At 41.7% G+C, this 15,496-nt stretch overlaps 1 protein-coding gene across 2 annotated transcripts in view; it reads right to left on the bottom strand.

Moving 5' to 3' along the window:
- Positions 1 to 10,163, bottom strand: part of PHF3 (PHD finger protein 3) — a 53,458-nt gene extending 43,295 nt beyond the window's left edge. The window contains exon 1 of one of the 2 annotated variants that reach the window (XM_076332990.1): positions 10,044 to 10,163. The gene's annotated coding sequence lies outside the window, so the exon portion shown is untranslated. The remainder of the gene's footprint in view (positions 1 to 10,043) is intronic. The other variant, XM_076332994.1, reaches the window with a different exon arrangement.
- Positions 10,164 to 15,496: the final 5,333 nt, after the last annotated feature.

Here is a 15,496-nt window from a genome sequence, read left to right as displayed (position 1 = left end):
TAAGGTATTTTAGAATTGTAACCAAAAAAAAAAAAAAAAAATCTGCTTATGGCTTAGTATGGCTCACTGCATAACTAAAAATCAATTCTCTAACTGATTATTTTTAAAAGAAATCCCATGCTAAGTTAATACAAACTCTGCTATCAGCATCAGAGTGCTGCCACTTCTACAGAGTGTGTATAACAAGGGTTAACTAAAACACCTCCTTTCTAAAATTTGTTTATAAACCTTAACCAACCCAAGTGGGTGGGACACCAGAGGGAGGGGGAAATCAAGAACAAGCGAACCTGGTTAGCAGCACTGTGAGCACACATCTTTCTTCACCTTTAAATGTAAAAATGTGAGGTCAGCTTCCACTAACATCAATAGAGCTGAGAAAGCTCAGGAGCCTGCCATACTAGGCCCAAAATTGAGGACTATATTTCTATTCATAGAGGAACTACCAAGTACTTCATAGCAAGTAACTATTTTTAAGCAGCAAGGCCTTATCTCTATCATTTTTCACCTATCATTACATTCAATAAAATTACAGAAATTTTCTATGAAAATCTGACCTCAATCAAGTGTATCAGAATTCTGAGCTGGCTTCAAAAGGGACAGGAGCCTTTTAGAAACTTCAATTTTTAAGAAATTTAGGTAAAACTTAAGGAACTGTATTCAAAGATGGCACCTACATTTTACAAGAAGGGATTCCCTGTTTTCTAGATCCCTTCATTGTGATATAGCAGAAATGCAACTATGGCAGCAGAGATTCAACTAGTAAGAACGTATAACTACACAACAGAACGGAAAAAAAAGTCAGCAAAATGTTTCTTCAGAAGTTTAGCATAAACATATACTTAGAGTGGAGAGAGATAATTATAATAAATATGGTCACGGAGGCAAGGAAGATGGAGTAGTGCAGCAGCAGTGCCTGGCTTAATTTGGCATACAGGAAAGTCTGGGAGACCAGTTTTGGCACACACAAAGCTAGTCAAGCTTTTGGAAACATAAAAAAGGACATACATTCTCTCCTGCTCCTTCCTTCATCATCCTCCTCCCATATGCTAGACAGGATTTTTTTTTTTTTTTAATATACACATTAATTAAAGGAAAAGAAGTGACATTTAGAGTTTGTAGTGCTTGAATTACTTTCTAGATCCCTATTCCAGCAACCTGCCACTAAATAAATCCAGTATCTACTCATGCTTACTAGAACAGTAAATATCCTTCCTTATACACATTAATGGGACATTTCTGTTTTAGCACTCAACGGGGAAAATCCTAGCCATACACATGTAAGAGCTCTGCTACAATTTCAACCCTATTTATGCAATTTATTTAATTTCACAAATTTACAAAAACTGCAGGTGAGCATGAAAAGTCTTTCATTTTGTTTTTAAAAACATGACAGTCTTTCTTCCTTCTCCCACAGGGCAGCTCAGAAGAAAACAATGGTCAGGTACGGCACTATGTCTTTGCAGAGCATGGTATCTTTACAGTATCTACACACTAACCATGACAAAACAGTCTAATACACAAGGTCCTACTGACCAAACAGCCAGCAAGTAGGAAAGTCAGGCCAAATCAGGTGCTTTTAGTAAGTAGGTAACAGTCTTACAAGCAGCAAGTATGTTATAATTTGAAAGCTCCCTCACCAAAAAATGGACTATTTTTATCAAGCAATGCAGTGCATCTACATATACACCATGCCAACTAGCACCTACAGCAGTCCACATTCTCTTCACAGTTGTCAAAGTAATTTCCAAATTTGGCAACAAATAAAGCAGCAAACTAACAGAGGAAGTGCTATGCTGCACTGTACAATCTATTTTTATTATGCCATGTAGTTACAACAATCTGATACTAGGATAAGCTACAAGAGGTGCAGTGACTCAAAGTAAGAAAATAATTATAAATGCCCCAGTCCAGTACTTTAAAACACCTTCCTCTAATGACAGGTTTTTTTTCATATTAGCATCACACAAGCACAAGAGTAAGAGAGACAGGATAAAACAATGGTGAACCCTGACACTAACAAGTGCCAATGACACTGCAATAGAACACCCATGACTTACTATACGAAACCTTTTGCACCCAAAATTAAAGAGTGGTGGGGGCTTTGAACACATTTACAATAATATATCTCAAGTTTTTTTCTGGACAGGAGAGGAACATTTATATAACTGTTACTCAAACACTGCTGTTACCAAAGCAGTGCTGACCACTTCATTGAGAGCAGTGTTAAGTAGCAAAGCTTGAGCAGAATGTTAGCTCTTGCTACAAAAATTGCTGCTGACAGAAATTAACCTCTGTCTTCAGCAATGTGATGAAAAAAGAATACCTACAGTTTTGCAAGACTACCATGCAGCCATTCAGAACGCTAAAAGCACTTCAAAATAACTGTCAAAGCAACTATACAGGCAATGGCCACAGCCACCTTCAACAACACCTAACTAGCTATTAGAAAAATTCAAGAGGAATTTTATTGAAAGCTTTATTTCTGGAGCATGAGTCTATGATCAAGTATAAATTCTATCCAAATTTTGCATCAAACAGTCATTCTAAGGATATAAACAAAGTGGATTTGCATAGAAATCCTACCACCACAAAATCTAAGAATTTGATCCACAATTTTTAAAATAGTTAGAGAGGTTATCCCAGTAAAGTACATGAAATCAAAATTTTGCTTTACCTGGTTCAAGAAACCACTGTTCAATTCTTTGCATAACTTGTACAGTACCAAGTTTAGAAAATTATTTCTAGCATTATTAGATCAACTACCACATGAAGTGTAGAATCTGTGGGACCCACAATGAAAGACAGACTTCTTCTTAGACAGCCGATAGTTAGAAACAGTTGCTACAAAAAAAAAATTTCTTCCCTTACACAATGCCTAAAGTGCATGAATTTTGAACGGTTTATTTTGCATTTGAAACACTCTGAACACCAGGAAAAATAGCCAGAGGTATAGGTAAAAACACAGTTAAGTTTTTCGTGGTCACTTATTTCCAAAGATAACTCTAACAGCTCCGAGGAGGAATGTATTGTTCCCCGGGAACACAGCTGTGTCCTCCACTTGAACCCTAAAGGCCAGTGGCTTGGCATCACTCACAGCAAAAGCGCACATACCAAGCGTACTCCCATCGCGCAATAATTCAAAAGTGCTTTCCCACTGGGTAGTTAATCAGAAGCAACAGAATATGAAAAGTCTCATGTATGGAGAACCAGTGAGAAGAGGAGCGTTCACAAAGGAGGCAAAAGAGCAAATGACAGAGAAGGAAGTCCCAGCCAGGTTCAGTCCGGACAGACGTGAAACTTCTCCCAGCCGCTGGCTCCTGGAGCATCAGGGCATGTACTAAGACTGCTACAGCACACAGCACAGCAAGATACAGGAGTGTGGGTGCAATGAGATCTGACCATCAAGAAAAGCTAAAGGAATAGAGAGCACTCTCCTCAATTCCTTAAAAAAAGTACATTTCTCATACTTTTGAGACTGATTTGTTTCAATCAGCCCCTCCACTGCAACAGTAGGTACTCATAGAAGTAATCCAACAACCAAAATCCTTCATTATTAAGTGATCTGTCACTAAAAACAACCCTGCTAAAGACAAAAAGCATGTCAGTTAAACATGACCTCCGGAATTTCTCCCACATTATGTTTACCATAAAATCTCAACCAAGCGCACCCTCAGTAAGTTTGCAGACAACACCAAGTTGGGTGGGAGTGTTGATCTGCTCGAGGGTAGGAAGGTTCTACAGAGGGATCTGGACAGGCTGGATCGATGGGCAAGGCCAAGTGCCGGGTCCTGCACTTGGGTCACAACAACCCCATGCAATGCTACAGGCTTGGGGAAGAGTGGCTGGAAAGCTGCCTGGCGGAAAAGGACCGGGGGGTGTTGGTCGACAGCCGGCTGAACATGAGCCGGCAGTGTGCCCAGGCGGCCAAGAAGGCCAGTGGCATCCTGGCCTGTATCAGAAATAGTGTGGCCAGCAGGACTAGGGAAGTGATCGTGCCCCTGTACTCGGCCCTGGTGAGGCCGCACCTCGAATACTGTGTTCAGTTTTGGGCCCCTCACTACAAGAAGGACGTTGAGGTGCTGGAGCGTGTCCAGAGAAGGGCAACAAGGCTGGTGAGGGGTCTGGAGAACAAGTCTTATGAGGAGTGGCTGAGGGAACTGGGGTTGTTTAGCCTGGAGAAAAGGAGGCTCAGGGGAGACCTTATCACTCTCTACAACTACCTGAAAGGAGGTTGTAGCGAGGTGGGTGTTGGTCTCTTCTCGCAAGTAACAAGCGATAGGACGAGAGGAAATGGCCTCAAGTTGCGCCTGGGGAGGTTGAGATTGGATATTAGGAAGACGTGTAGATGTGGTGCTTAGGGACATAGTTTAGTGGTGGACTTGGCAGTGCTAGGTTAACGGTTGGACTTGATGATCTTAAAGGTCTTTTCCAGCCTAAACGATTCTATGATTCTCTTCATGCTCTCAACATCATTTTCTTTTTCAGTCTGAGTCTTCCAGGTTATAAAACTCATTTCTTCAGTTGTTGAATTAGTTTAATTAAGTCAGGTATGTCACAGTATTGCCTCAAATCCCAACAAACAGTGGTATGAAATAAACATGCTGTAGGATCTGATATGGCAGATTTTTATCTTGTCCCCATTTACTACTTTTTCATTACATCTCTAGCAGGTCTAAATGACTTTCCAAAATTAAAAGATAAATAGCCAGAATGATCACTTGCTAAGGAAAGAAATTGAGATCTCAAACAAGCATATCCGTTCAAACTAATCTTAGAGGGGAAGGAAGACTAGTATCCGGACAAGAGATACTGTACATCTTTATGGTTTCTCATTGTTTTGTTTTTCTGTGAAAGAGGCAAAAAATTACTTCAGTTCCTGTTGTGTTATTTTCTTATCGGAACAGAGCAAAACAGTTTAGCGGAGATATCCAACTGCATCAGCATGCCTCTACCATCTTATCTAAAATCCACCTCAAGCAGAGATGATCACAAATTGTATATGTCACTAGAAATCCTGAGTGTTTCTTAGCTGATGTACAGGCCAAGCATACTCTGTCTTTGACTGCATTCTAAATTGTCTCCCTTAAACACCAGGTATGTGCAAGTGTTTAATTTTCCAACTACATATTTAGATTTTCATTAGATGTATTTGTCTTGATATTTTATTATGTTCCTTTACATATGTTTTATTCAGTTTTAATAGTGTTCCTACACCATTTATTTTATAAGCAAAGGTTAGGTTTCACACTTTTAAGTAACATTCACTGTAATTACTTTCTCTCCTCCCCTCTCCACCCAGGGGGTGACTTTCATATATTAGTTTACATTTTAAATTTGACTTTCATATATTAGCTTATATTTTAAACTTAGGAATATAAAATAGAAGTTCCTGTATTTTTAATGATTGTCAATTTAAAAAGAAATCTGCTCCTCAGAAGTTGGACTTCAGAAAAATAAAATATTTCTACAAAGAAATTAAAAAAAAAAAATTGCCTGAATTGGGAACAAGGCGGGGAAAAAATCTGAAGGAACCTAACCAAAGAAAGGAAAAAAGCTCATGACATGAAATTAGCTAACACCACAGGCAGTTTAAAAAAAAAAAAAAAAAATCCCTTGCCTGAGTCTTTTGGTAACTACTGTACCTAAAAAGAGCATTCAAGGTATCAAATGTCTACCTTTGTTCACCGGAGCTGTGATGTCGGACCACCCCATGTGCTCACTGATACCTTGACACTTACAACCCACCTACCAACCAATGTCGCTTCAAAGCGCTGATGCTGAGCACAGGCAAGTTTTACTACCATCCTCCCCATTCCTTGTATACAAAACCTTAAAGTTTAAGGTCACAAGCACCTAACTGAAAATTAACGCTAAGTTGCCATGGTCCATGTTTTAAGCGTTAGAATGTGCATCCATTCTTACAACATTTATGGTTATTACAGCACCAAAAGCCAGAACTGAGACCCAGGTCCTCTGTAGTAACAGATTTTGGCCAACAGAGTTCACACTCTAAACACATCATGGGATAAAAAAGGAAATCCATACCAGACAGCGCATCAGTGGCAGAGTCAGTAAGAAAACCTCAACTTTACAACTCTCATGCCAATGCACTTTCTATTCTGGCTCACGTTGGTTCAAATCCCATCATCTAGGGCAGTCTTCAAGAATTAAATTAACTGACAAAACATTTTGACAGGATAAGCAGTTTGATTTATGAGCATATGAATATATATAGCCACAAAAATGTGTTCAGAACTGTTGAAGAAAATTTCAGTGTCCTTTCTCAAGAAAATGATACAACACTTGGATGGAACATGGTTAGCTGAGCTTTGGCCTTTGAGAATAATCAAATTGGATCTTTCTTGTTCACCCATCTCCCATCAAACAGGACACTGTCAAAGACCTGCCTAACAGCAACATGTACTCAACAGGTTTATTTGAAATATCAGTATTACTGTAAAGGAGGCTCAGGTACACTGACAAAGCTGTATGCCAGAAACATCAACCCATAAGCATCCATATGCCACCTGTTCCCTTATTTAAATCACCTATTTATTATTTTAATCCCTCATTTAAAATTAAATATCTAGCTTTTAGTGGCACCAAAACCAAAGCCCTGCCTCAGATCAAATAACAAGAAATGTAAATCTGAGCATTTAATTCATTCTTAACCAGCTCTTCTATACTATTTTCGTGTTCCCCTCACCCTAAAGTCTTCAGACAGCAACCGACCCAAATCTTATCCCCCTGCTACCGAAATCTCAATAGTCTGACACATCAAATAATAACCACATCCCAAAAATCTATCTATAATCTGAAGGTATATGCTGCTCCCCTCACTGACACAGCAGATCCCTTACTACTTCCTATAACAGTATTTGAAAGAAGGGCGGACAGTTCGAGATATTTTCTTTATTAAACCCTCACTATGCAGAAGAATTGCATTCACCAGCCAGAACTGTACCTCATTTCAGTGAGCAGGAAGAAAAAGTAAATTTCAAACAAAGGATTTAATTATAAGGCAAAGGAATGCAGAAGTAGTACAGAGAAACCTTTTCTTAATCATACAAGATCAAATTATTATATCACAGAAAATCGACTTAATGTTATCTTTTGAACAGAGTAACCTCTCCTCAAAAAAAATACATGCCCCACCCTCACTTTACAGCTGGAAGAGGCACAAAGTGCTGCATTAGAAATTGTGTTCTGTCACAAAAAAGTCTTTACATTGTGAAATCTTTCAAATGTATTTTGTAAAGTAGATTGTTTTCCTTTGCTGGACTGTCCCATCAATGAATACTCTTGAATCCCACAAAAATTAAGCAAAATCAAAGATTATACATCATTTTATTAATCTCTCCATCACTGCATATACCTCTAGAATTTGTAAGCTCACTACCAAGAGTCATTTCCCTGAAAAGAAAAAGACGAGGACAGATTATTTTTCCATCACTACTGCTGTGCTCTTCAACTCTTTTCCACCCTCAAGTTCCTCAAGAATTGTTTCAAATATTTTCAGCTTGAACATAGTATAAATGTTAAGCTGTGTAACAGGTTACACTGATTATTTGTCAGTCACCCTAGATAGAATAATTTCATTTGTAATACTTTTTGAATTTGTCAGTGTGTCTCTTACAATGATTCATTTGGAAACACACACTAGAATTAGATTTTTCAGAAATAGTTAAAAGCTAAATGGCTAAGCCTCATGAAGTTTTCCACAGAAATATACCATCCATCAATGTAGCTATATTGACACCACTCAGGCGGATGTCACAAGCTGTCTGTATTTTTCACTTTTTGCTGCTATATAATGAACACTCATATCCTAATTTAGTGGATTTTGTCATTGCTACTTCATAATATTACCTTTCAAAAGTATTCCCTTGCCATATAAAAAAGTTTTTGACATAATATGCTAGAGTAATATAATAAAACAATGAAAGTTTATAATTTCCTACAAACAATTTATCTTCCCTTAGTATTTTTAAGACTTGGATTTAATAATATTTAAGTTGACAAGGGAAAATTAATTTTAAATTATTATATAAAATAATAAGTTTTAATTAATTTTAAAAATACAAACTTCCATTAAAATAACAGCTAAAAAAATTTCATACAGCATACATCGGCTCAGGTCTTTGCACAACATCAGTAGTATTTACTTCATGAGGTAGAACTAAGCCTTCTAAAAAGAGGAGGTCACAGAAGTATGGCAGATAATAATTACAGACTTTTCAGAGCTTTTGCTGTCTTAGAAACACATTACCACTGTGTTGAATTACTTCAGTTAATTACATTGAATTAGATCTAGCCAACATGGTTTGTAGTTAGGTGTCCTTTCAGCTGCTTGAAATTCTTGAGGGTTTGCAAATGTAGAATGCACATAAGAACTGAATGACTGAGTAACAGGCAATGACAACTGAAAAAAATCTAGGTGTTCAGAACTCCAGATTTGTATATATAATTTTTAAAGCTAACTACAGAAATTAAAAGCAGAAGCTACTTGATAAAGCAAAAAGAGAGCTGAGTAGCAGTTTCATTGTGGGCTACACAAGTGGAAAGACCACTCAAAATTAAATTATTCCAAGAAATATAAAATCCAGGTTTTCAAGATCTCCCTTACACCATGTCCCGACCCTTAATTTATTAAGCAAAACAAGCCATGAACTAGTGGCGTTAAAGAGATGCCATATGTTTACCATCCTTACATTTAATCCTACAATATTTCCACTCTTTAGCGACGTTAGCATGCATTTTTATAAAAGCAAATGTACAGAAATTACATAATGGATTAACAGCCACATAAAAGACAACACCACAACTACGATTTGTATGGTACAGCTGTTGTCATCCCATGTTCCTGTCTTCCCTTCCTCACTTTTATGTTTCATTCTGTAGGTTATTTCTACTAACTCAACCTACACTGCACAGAGTGCTCTTCTTCCAAACCCTCACCTCATGGCTGTAACAGGTCTCCATTGTGCAGACCATATAGAAAGCACACTTGCAATCACATGAGCAAAGGCTCTTCCAAAGGTTTACAGATATTAATTATTTGCATTCCAGTTGCAAGCAAGAAGCGTGGACACATTGCCTCAGAAAGAGCATCTCATTCAACAACAGGATATGGAAATACCACCAGGCTACTGAATCCCCCAGGTACCGCCGATGACCACATTTCCTTCCACATTTCCTACAGTGGGTACTATACACAAGAGTTAAACACAGAAATTGTTGATGATGCTAAGTTTGAGAGACGGGAGGAGGAGCCTGGAACAGGTCAGACCAATAGCAGGAAGAACAGCAGGCTCTAAATTGGCGTTTGTTCCTCAGGTTTGTATGGGGCAAGAAGGCATCAGCGGCTCAAGCAGTGGGGAGGGATAAGCACTGCCAAGAAGGGGCAAGCCCTAGTAAAGGCGGTGCTGGAAAACCAGCAGCAGCACGGCTCCGGGCAGGGAGCCTGCGGCAGGGTCCCGCACGGACGCCGGGGCAGGCGGAGACGGGAGAGACCGCCGCAGGCAGCGAGGCCGGGGCCAGAGCGCCATGTCAGGTGGCAGGGCGAGGAGCCCAGGACCCGGCCGGCTTGGGGCCCGCGGCGCGCGGCCTTCGCAAGGTCGGCGCCGCGAGGCCGCGCCCGGACGGAGCTAAACAGCCGGGGCTCGGCCGGGGAGCGCCCCCCCGGGCCGCAGCCAGACCGCGGGTCGCGTCTGCACAAGGGCCGGCGGCGGCGCCGCCTCCGCGCCCAGCCCGTGCCGCCGGCGCCGCGGCGGAAGCAGGCCGCGTCCCACCGGGGCCGACCCGCCGCGCTGGGCCCCGCCGCCAGGCCAGACCAGGCCAGGCCAAGCCAAGCCAGGCCAGGCCGCGGCCCCACCGCCGCCGCGGCAAGCCCGGCCCGGCTCGGCCCGGCCCGGCCCGGCCCAACCCCTGCCCGGCCGCCCGCCGCGCCCGGGCGAAGGTAGGGCGAGGCCGCGCAACGCGGCGGGCCTCTTCGCGCCCCCCCTTCTCCCTTTACCTGCCGCGGCCCGGCGGCGGTAACTCACCCTGCTCCGCCGCCCAGCGCTGCCCCGGAGCCGCGGAGGAAGGACGCGGCGGCCGCGCCGAAGGGAGAGAGAGAGGGCGGCGCGCGCAGCCCCGCGGCCTGTGGGAGCGGGGGTGCGCGCGAGCTTCCCCTCCCCCGGCCCAGGTGGTCCCGCCCGGCCTGGCTCGACTCCGCTCGGCTCGGCTCGGCTCGGCTCGCGGTGCCGGCCGCGTGCCCGCTGCCCCGTAGGCGCGCCCCCGCGGCGTCAGGCGAGCGGCGCCGCGCCGGGCCCGGCCGCTCACGTGACGGCGCTGTTCACGGGGGGGTGGGCGGTGGGCCGCTGCGCAAGCGCCGGGCTGGGCCGAGCCGGGCCAGGGGCGGCCGGCCGGCCGGCTGGGATGGCGTCCCCAGCGCCGCGGGGCGGTGGGCCGCGGGGGGCAGAGAGGCGTTTCGGGCCGCCTGCGGCCTCTTCCCGGCGAGACCTGCCGCCCCGTGACGAGACTGCGCTTACGGCCCCCTGCCGCGCCAGGCCCCGCGAAGGCCGAAACCCCCGAAGGGGTTGGGGGCCGAAACAGCGAGAAGCGCCTGGGTGGCGACCCCGCGGCCGCAGCTGCGCGGGCTGTGGCCTGCGGGTCGATGGAGGGTGGCCGGGAGGGCCGGCAGGTTTTCCCCTTAACCCCGTGGCACAGGGGGCAGCGGGGCGCCGGCCGCTGCCCCAGCAGAGGATGGCCGGCCCGGCACCGCTCCGAAGGGTGCGTGTGTAATTCTGTGGCCTTTGTCTGCAAATAGGAGCTGCCACCCTTCTCGGTGCAGTCGGCGTTACCCAACCCGCTTGTTGTCCATCCTTCTGTGCGCCGGCGGCCTTGGGCAGATTCCTTCGGCTCTGGATGTGCCGGGTTCATCAGTTACTACTACAGGTTGAACAGGAGCGGTCTCCAGAGCCTATCAGTCCCGGGGAGACGTGTCGCATGCTGCCTCTCAACACAGGCATCTTCTTGGTGAGAGGCAAGGCAAGCATCTTTAAAAAAATACTGCCTTCTTACGATGGCACAGAACTGAGCTCCTGGGCTGATTGCACTGATTTCTTCAAAGGCTTTTCAGGCACAGCCTTTCAACAAGGCGCGAAACCTGTGATACATTGTCGAGATTATAGTAAGAAATGAAATTGCTGTCTGAAGTGAAATTCAGTTAAACACATTTGCATCCCACTGCATCGCACAAATTTTCTGGCATTCAACCCTTTAGATCTCATTACTTTTGACAAAAGCACCAGACAAAGCACTGCTAGTAATCTGATCGTTGCTCATTGCCCTATTCAGTTTTTTTCTTTACACTTTAAAAACTCACATAACTCTAGTGACCCATCTCAGTTTAATAGAGTTTGTATACTTCTCTTTCACCATGACCCACACTGTGCCAGTCCCTTTATAGTCACAATTGCCTGTCACATACATGGTGCACTTGCCCACCTCTTGCAACAATGTTGTGGTTTAATTTAACATTTGGAAAAAAAAAAAAGAAAACACCACAATGGACAATTCAATAGGTGTTACAGAGATCTTTGTATACAATGACAGAACTATACAGAATTACAACTGCACCATCTGCTATCTTTCCTAGCGACGTTTTTATCATGTCATCCCTTTGCACATGAGCTACTTGGTAATAGTCCAGATCCTGCAAGTTGTTTCTGTTGGAAAGCAACCTATTTATTTTCAGGAAATGGTCTACTAGTGCCCTGAACACAAGAGAAAGCAGCAGCAGCAGCAGCAGAAGGCAGTTTCTTTGCTTATAGTTCAAGTCTCTTTTCAGCCGCAACTCTTTCCCAAGAGGTTCCTGAATGATTCTCCTTACAGCCCTCCCCTCTGCCCTTCCATGTTTTTTTCTAAACAGTATTTTTGAGAATATACTATACACAGTCAGATAGCGTACTGGTCTTAAACATGGCTCGCTTTTGAGTGTTAATTACCAGTTCTCCAGTTGTCAAAATGTAGAAAGGAGTTAAATTGCTCCATACGCTTAACTGAATAAAGAAGTTATTGGGTATGGTAGCAGACTAACAGGTTTTCTCCCATGCTGCAGGGTAGTACTTGCCACTGTCAAAAGCTGAGATATGTTATAGCAGTAGGCCAATAACTATTCAAAGTCTCACAGGAACGTCTTTTTTTGGCTGGGTATTTGAATTGTCTCAAGATACTTGATTTAAATGATCTTAAAACCCAAGTGTTGCATTTATTTTGTAAATTACGTAACTTCTTAGAATGGCATATAAGGCAGAATTAGACCTCTGAAAGAAATTAAAGTGTATATACTACAGCAGCAGTTGCATTTATCTGCTGAATTTACAACACTGAACAAGCTTCTATTTTTCTGCTGTCTGTTTTGTGAAAAGTTGTAAATATTACATTTGCACCTCTTAATAATTAGATAGCTGCCTTTCATACCACATTTGCCAGGGTGAACGGCAGACTGCCTGTTCACAATATCCAGGATCTGCCAATATCAATAGTTCAGGAAACTCCATACTTAGCTCATTTGAAGCCTATTGGATGTAAGTTACTGTGAACTAGTATCCTTAGCAAAATTTAAAACTGTTAGTTCTTTAGATCTTTTCTAGTTGTAATAAGAATTCTTTGACTTTTTCAAATGCAGAACAATAACAGCCAATAATCTAAAATTTTCTAGTCCCATAGTGAAAATGCACATCTTTTTATTAAGAATATCTGATTTTGACACTATTCCTTTCATTGCCCACCTTTCCTTGCTTTAGTTAGTGCAGGAACTTTACCATGTTCCACTTTACCCGCTTTCCACCAAGTTTGAGATAAGAACATTCTCTTTCCCCACGTAAAGACTTGTTAGCAGCTGCCAGTCGTTGGATCAAACAGCAGTTGCATGTCATACTCTAGAAAGCAGCAGAAAACCATTCAGTTCCACAGGTGAAAGGGACTGTGGCTTTTAAAATTAACAATACAGCTTGGTGAACAAAGGTGAGGTTCTGAAGACAAAGGATGTTTACCCATTGATTGTATGACTAAGGGTAGATTTTAGTAGAGAGATGAAACATACAGAAGCCACAAGCTATTTATTAAGAATTATCCAATGGAATACACAAATTTGAGACTGAAAAAAGACATTTTATCCCAGAAAACAAGATGGAGTTGCAATTATTTGCAGAGATTTGTGTAAACCAGGGAAAAAAAATCCTTGAATGAAGTTTTGGAGCGCTACAGGAAAACAAACTACGATAGCTAGCACAAAACAGGCCTTTGAGACTTATCTCCCAAACTAGTTTGGGCAGTTGCCTATGGAACTGCTGCTAGAGTTACTAATCCTCTGAATACCTGAGATTTCACTCCAGTACTGTTTACCTTAATTTTTATGTTCTGTGGAGACAATCATATGGTAGTAAATGATAGTAAAAAATAATTTTATTTTGAATAAATGCTCATTTGATAATTTATCAGGGCTTTTTTTCCTGTATATTTGTAAGGCGAGATCTGAGAGAGCATCCATTATTTTAAGAAAATTTTATTCACATAAGTAATTTTCTATATGTATTCCTATAGCTTTATTCATATACGTTGTAGTGTGTACATGATATATCTTGCATTAAAAATCTGTACAAGTTTTCTGTAAGGCTGGTTTCTGACTTGTGAGATTTCCTCTCTGCTTTTCCAGTAAAGCGTAAGCATTGTATTTCCTTTGCACACATGTTCTCCATTCATCTCTGCACTCTATGCCTGTTCAATAACCAGTTGTCTTAAGTGTTTTTCCTGCCAACAAGTGTGATGTTGCATCAAGTAGCAGGGGCACGGGCATGGTGCTAGAAATAGAGACTGGCAATATGCCTTTTTGCTGGGATTGCTGAATTGTGGGGCTGTCCTGTTGAATATCAGAGCACAGAACCAAGAGACCTTAAGGTGACCACTGTACAGAAAGAAGTGAATTGTTTCTTAATCACATGATTCTAAATAAAGAAAAATGTAAATAAAGACTAAGGAAAAATGCAATAAAATAAATTTGTTTGTGAATGAAGGATATATGATACATCACTCTGGAAAGCAAAATCAAATGAAAGACCGTAAAAGATTCGAAGTTTGAATTTGATATTGCTAAGAGTCCTCCAGGCTGTTGGAGAAGAAATCTTATTAAGCACACATGCTTTAGTTTGAATTCATCTGTCTTGGACAAACGTAACAAGGACTGTGCATACCATTCTGATCTTCCTCAGTCAGCACAGTTCTTGATCATATTCCAGGCTTTATGTAACACTATTAACTGATTTTATATATATATTTATATATTATATATAGGCTTACATGTTATGTATTATATATACATATACAAAAAAGTGCAGTTCCCAAATCAATTGTTGAGGAATTCCACTCAACCTCTCTCCAGCTTTCCATTATTATCTGTTATTGTCTCCCTCTTTTTCTACCTTAAAACTGTTCTACTAACTCTCCTTCTCCAGTTTAACTAATAATTTCTCATGCGGCATAATGACCTCTGGAAAATCCATTCTGCATTTTGTTCCACCTATGTGTTTCCCCTCAGAATTTGTAATTATTATCACAGGCCCAAAGCTGCCCTACTCATTTTTTCCCTATTCTTATGTATAGATACTGAACTTCCTAATCTCCAGCTATACAGTACTATGTTTGCAGTCTGAATGAGTGGGAACCTACATACCTATGCATCACAAACAATATATGATGTGGGAGTGCTCATAGGGATGCTGGCTGTGCACCACTCAGCTCTGCAGTAAATCCATTCCTAGCTTCGGCGTCCTGCCGACACAGACAGGCCTCTGTTCCCAGCGCTCCTCAGGTAGAGAGGTTGGGTATGCAGGGAGACAACTGCAGTTGCATGGTTCAATCCCAGCCTTAGCTACAGTAGACGCAAAAAACTGTGCCCCTGGGAGCCTGCCTCTGACTTTGTCATGGTACACAAATTAGAATAGAATAGAATAGAAAAGAAAAAAGAAGATAAAAAAAAAGAGAAGAGAAGAGAAGAGAAGAGAAGAGAAGAGAAAAGAAAAGAAGAGAAGAGAAAAGAAAAAAAAGAAAAGAGAAAAGAAAAGAGAAGAGAAGAAAAAAGAAAAGAGAAAAGAACAGAAAAGAAAAAAGGAAAAGAAAAGAAAAGAAAAGAAAAGAAGAAGAGAAAAGAAAAGAAAAGAAAAGAAAAGAAAAGAAAAGAAAAGAAAAGAAAAGAAAAGAAAAGAAAAGAAAAGAAAAGAAAAGAAAAGAAAAGAAAAGAAAAGAAAAGAAAAGAAAAGAAAAGAAAAGGAAAAGAAAAGAAAAGAAAAGAAAAGAAAAGAAAAGAGAAAAGAAAAAAGAAAAGAAAAGAAAAGAAAAGAAAAGAAAAGAAAAGAAAAGAAAAGAAAAGAAAAGAAAAGAGAAAAGAAAAGAAAATTTCAGTTGGAAGTGACCTACAATGATCATCTTGTCCAACTGCCTGACCACTTCACGG

The sequence above is a fragment of the Aptenodytes patagonicus genome, chromosome 3 (genome assembly GCF_965638725.1).
Source record: "Aptenodytes patagonicus chromosome 3, bAptPat1.pri.cur, whole genome shotgun sequence".
NCBI lineage: Eukaryota > Metazoa > Chordata > Aves > Sphenisciformes > Spheniscidae > Aptenodytes > Aptenodytes patagonicus.
The sequence above is the reverse complement of the archived record's forward strand: the minus strand, read 5'-3'. Positions and strand labels throughout refer to the sequence as shown.